Raw genomic sequence first — 4,753 nt, forward strand, 5'->3', positions numbered from 1 at the left:
GGGCTTGGGGGTTGCAGCTGCTGCCTTTTTTTTCTTTTCTGCTGTAGGCGGAGTCTTCTTGACTGGTTTCTTGCCCACCGCTGCCTTCTTGGCTACGGATCGCTTCTTTTCCTTAGGGGCAGCTGCACCACGCTTGCCGCTTGGAGCCTTGGGCTGGTCCGGAGCACCGGTGGTCCCTGAAGCCAGCTTGAAGGAGCCAGACGCACCCTTGCCTTTGGTTTGGACAAGCTCGCCGCTAGCCACTGCTGCCTTCAAGTATTTCTTGATGAAAGGTGCCAGCTTTTCCGCATCTACTTTGTAGGTAGAGGCGACGTATTTCTTGATGGCTTGCAGTGATGAGCCGCCCCTTTCCTTGAGGCTCTTGATCGCAGAGGCCACCATTTCAGATGTGCGCGGGGTGCGCGGGCTTGGCTCGTGGCTTCTTCGACGCAGCCTTGCCTTTCTTCGGGGAAGCTGCCTGTGATGGGGCAACAGCTGGTGCTGCAGTCGCTGCTGCGGTATCTGCCATGACGAGACTGATCCTACAGAATGCAAGAGCAAAGTGAAAATAAAATTTTTCTCTCTGCAATATCTGGTTACCCAATTTTCTGGTTGCGGACGGTTCAGAAAATTCTCGATGCCTTGCTCACGTAGGGAGCAGCGCACTTTGGACAGCGAAAGTAATGTAGGGGCTTCTTTAGGCACTGATTTTTCAATGTTTTCTAAATGTCAGCAGTCTACGATGACATAATGGGCAGTTCCACTAATAGTGTAATTTTTTTATGGCAGCTGCACTGTTTAATTTGCACTGCGAGCTGTTTAAATTTACTGCTACACCAAACAGGGAACTTTTCATTTGCAGATGTTATTCAAGGATCAAATACGTAATTTGTGCTGGAATCACTTGAAAATGGTTAAATTAACTTAGGTATACTTTAGTGTATAGTATGCTGAAAATGTGGAGATAATTTCATGAAGGCTGTTTGCTGTGGAAGCACTAGCAAATCACCTTGTTCAGTGCCACCTGGAATGGCTTTCTTCGTGCACCTCCAAGGATGATGTGATTATTATTGTGAGTAAATTTTGTTTACATTTTCATTGTGTGAATAATAAAACTTTTAACTGTACACACAACAAGCATTTCACTTGGATCTGATGCATTCTCAAGAGTGCAGTTTCTGTTTAGCTTTTAAAACTGGCTGCCCTTCAATTCACTCAAGGTGCAGATGCAAGTTGCTGATGAAGTATTCCACACACATGCTACATTGGAGAAATATTTTAATAAAAATTAAAACTCTTGCAGGATTTCGAATAAAAACTATCCTATTATCCCTTCTATGTTTTGGTACTGCGAATTGAGAGAGGTAAGTAAGTTGTGAGGTTATTTTTACTTGCTTGCATGTGAGGTTAGCAGAGCAAAAATATTTTTGAAATTGCAGATACATGGTCACTTTATTTCGCTTGCAAACATTTATAAGCTCGTAATCTTATTTAAAGTCTCCATACTTAATGCGTTTGGAAAACCTTCTTTCTCTCAATTTTACAATGGAACAAAATTTTACTTGTATGTGTACATTAATTCCATCTCTAAATGATGTAGGTTTACGCACCGAGATCAGGTACATTGTAGAGAGAAAAACACACGAGTACCTGCTTATTTTGAAGTTTTAATGAGTATATTAAAAAAAAAAAAAAAAAAAACGATAAAAATATAATTGAAAAAGTATATTATTCACGTATTTTTGAGGATGAGGGGAGGGGGTGTTTTTGTCCGATGGTCGTTTATCTTTAAAGAAATTTCCGTTGGACCTGTGCGTTCTTGCTCTGCCAATTCTCGAAAAATGAAATATTTTAAGTCGTCTTTTATGTGCTAACTTCATTATATTTGGCTGCATTCGTATTTTTATTAGTTTTGAAACATTCATGTCACGGAAAATAATCATAAACCAGGACAAAAACGTTTTGACTAAATGTTCTAGGTTGGTTGTAAAACATTTTCTTATTTTATTTCACATCGGAAACATCTGTTAAGTTGTAAGCTTTGTAATGAATGCGACAGTCACTTGTTCGCTGAAGTGTTTGTTTAAGAAATTAGTATTGTAAATTTGTTTATGGTCTTGTTAAATGAAATTTTAAGTGAAATCATTTGGGAAAACAGAGGCTACAGGAATTTTCAACACAACTTGATGACCGACGTTGTGACTAGTGTGGGAGTGTGTGCTCGTGTAAATATCAATTTTTCTTACTCCTCGTGCCGGTCAACAGGAAAACAGCGAGTGTGTTATCTCATCGCGGGCGTGTGATTGCGTGTGGTAAATTGTGCTAGGTTAATTACCGCAAAACTCCACTGTGTGCAAATATGTAGTGTGTCGCTGTATGCAAATATTTGGTATGTCTTTTTTTTTTTTTTTTTTTTTTTCAGGCAATACACACTTTGAATTTTACACAATTTCGATGCTGCAACCTAAGTGTATACATGCGAATAGGATTGCTTAAATGAAAAAGTAAAGTAGGAGGTAAGTGCAAATGTTTCCAGGAGGTTATGCACACACAATCTATTTTATGAATTAATAGTTATTATCTAAGAAAATGATAGAAGATTATAAATAATGTGTGCAGAATAATACAGAATTTGCATGTTACACAAAAAAAAAATATATATATATTCCAAATATTGTTAGCAAAATGCACCTAGATTAGTGAGCTGGATTTTTTTTTTTTTTTTTGTATTTTTGTTCTGTTGATCCCACGTGGAGTCAAGGCTCCGGGATATAGAACATGTATGTGCAGACAATTAATATTTACATGATGCAAGTTACCAAGAAAAAAAATTTCAAAAAAAAAAAATACATAACATGTTACACAATTTAACTTTATGCAAAACATGAAGCAGCTGTTATCACAAGTCCATTCAACAAATTAACAGTTCAATTTCTCTATTATCAATCAAATTAAAGAATAGCTTCAGAGGGTAGGTAGGATATTCTAGAAGAATTTTTTTTACTGTTTTTTTTTTTAATACTGGTAAATTGTTTTAGTTATTTTCTGTGATATTAAGTTGTAAAGTTTTACTCCCAAGTAATTTAGTCCATTTTCAAATCGCCTAGTGTTATGTTCAACTATCCTCAATTTACTAGCATTTCTGGTGTTATACCTATGTGCGAATATCTAAAAAAAAAAAAAAAAAAAAAATAATAATTTTTTTTTTCTTCTTTTTCTTAAGAATGAATAAAAAGTTTCTAGAACGTATTCATTTATGGCAGTCAGGACTTTAAGTTTTTTGAATTTTGGTCTGCAGTTAGATGATTTTTTATCTTTTGTTATTATTCTAATAGCTCCTTTTTTTTTTTTTTTTTCCCCCAATGTTATATGGCAGAAAGAGTAGAGCTATGGCTACTGTGACATCATGCATTGATGGGAAGGTTATTGTTGGATAACAAAAATTTAGATGATATAATTTTTATTTTTTTCCATACACAACACATTGCAGGTACAATTTTACAGGTTACAGCTGTACCACCTCTAGTATTGCTGCCGACCATCCAACAAATGAGCACACTAAACAGGCATTGATGACATTGTTATCAACGTCTTTTTGAATCTCTCATTATTATACATAACTGCCCACTGAAACAGAGAAACTTCAAAATAGGTGTGTGTGTGTGTGTTTATATATATATATATATATATATATATATATATATACATATATACATATATACATACATACATACATACATACATACATACATATACACTTATATATTTATTTTTTCACTTTGAATTTTGTATGAGGTATACACATGCAAAGATTCACAGCTACTGGGTGGGTGAGTGAGTGAGTGAGTGAGTGAGTGAGTGATTGATTGATTGATTGATTGATTGATTGATTGATTGATTGATTGAGAGAGAGTGAGTGTGTGTGTTAGGGGGGGGGGGGGGGGGGAAATGTGGTGATTGTGGGGGAAAAAAAAATTTAAAATTGAAATTTTTAAAAAAAAATTTTTTTCTGTAGGGTGCAAAATAGTAGTGCCAACGGCACGTGGTGTTCCCAAGCGGTCACCCATCTAAGTACTAACCACGCTCGACGATGCTTAACTTCGGTGATCGGACGAGAACCGGTGTGTTCATCGTGATATGGCCGTTGGCAATGATATAGATGTTTTTTTTTTTGCAGTTTGTATTTGCCACTCGAAATAGCTATACCAGGTGTGATTGTTACAAACAACAGGAGAAATCGTGTAATGAACACTCTTTTACTTCCCCCCCCCCCCCCCCCAAACACAACACCCACCACCCTCACCATCCCAACCACCAAAGCCCTCTTCAAAATACACTCTCACACACACACACAAACCCACACTCTATAACTGATGAACATTACCATAACTTCTTAAAGCCATTAGATAATATTTAACTCAAGAAAGGTATTGTGATATGTTTAAAGAAAGAAAGGTGAAACCTTTAACTTTACCAGCAGGTATTAGTATCACTGAGGTATCTTCTAGGTTGTAGCAGCAATAGTAGTAATAATAATAAAATTAAATAAGGTAATAAAAAAGAAAAGTTATACATGTGATCAAATCATGAATGTATAAAACTGGAATGAATTTAAATTTTTTTTATTTTTCTTCATAGGCTGTTTTGAAATTGATGAGTAAGTGCCTCTTCTTTTAAATTTTTTAATGCTGAACACTGTTACATAAGAGATGAATGTTTAGAAAATTAAAAAAAAAAAAAGCTAGCCCAGCCCCCTCCCCCCCTCACACAAAAT

General features: G+C 36.0%; 1 non-coding gene across 1 annotated transcript; it reads right to left on the reverse strand.

Moving 5' to 3' along the window:
- Positions 1 to 4,009: 4,009 nt before the first annotated feature.
- Positions 4,010 to 4,128, reverse strand: LOC134544596 (5S ribosomal RNA). Its single transcript, XR_010077896.1, has one exon. It is a non-coding gene; the product is annotated as a 5S ribosomal RNA (ribosomal RNA).
- Between the last annotated feature and the right edge of the window lie 625 nt (positions 4,129 to 4,753).

Source organism: Bacillus rossius, unplaced genomic scaffold, assembly GCF_032445375.1.
Source record: "Bacillus rossius redtenbacheri isolate Brsri unplaced genomic scaffold, Brsri_v3 Brsri_v3_scf45, whole genome shotgun sequence".
NCBI lineage: Eukaryota > Metazoa > Arthropoda > Insecta > Phasmatodea > Bacillidae > Bacillus > Bacillus rossius.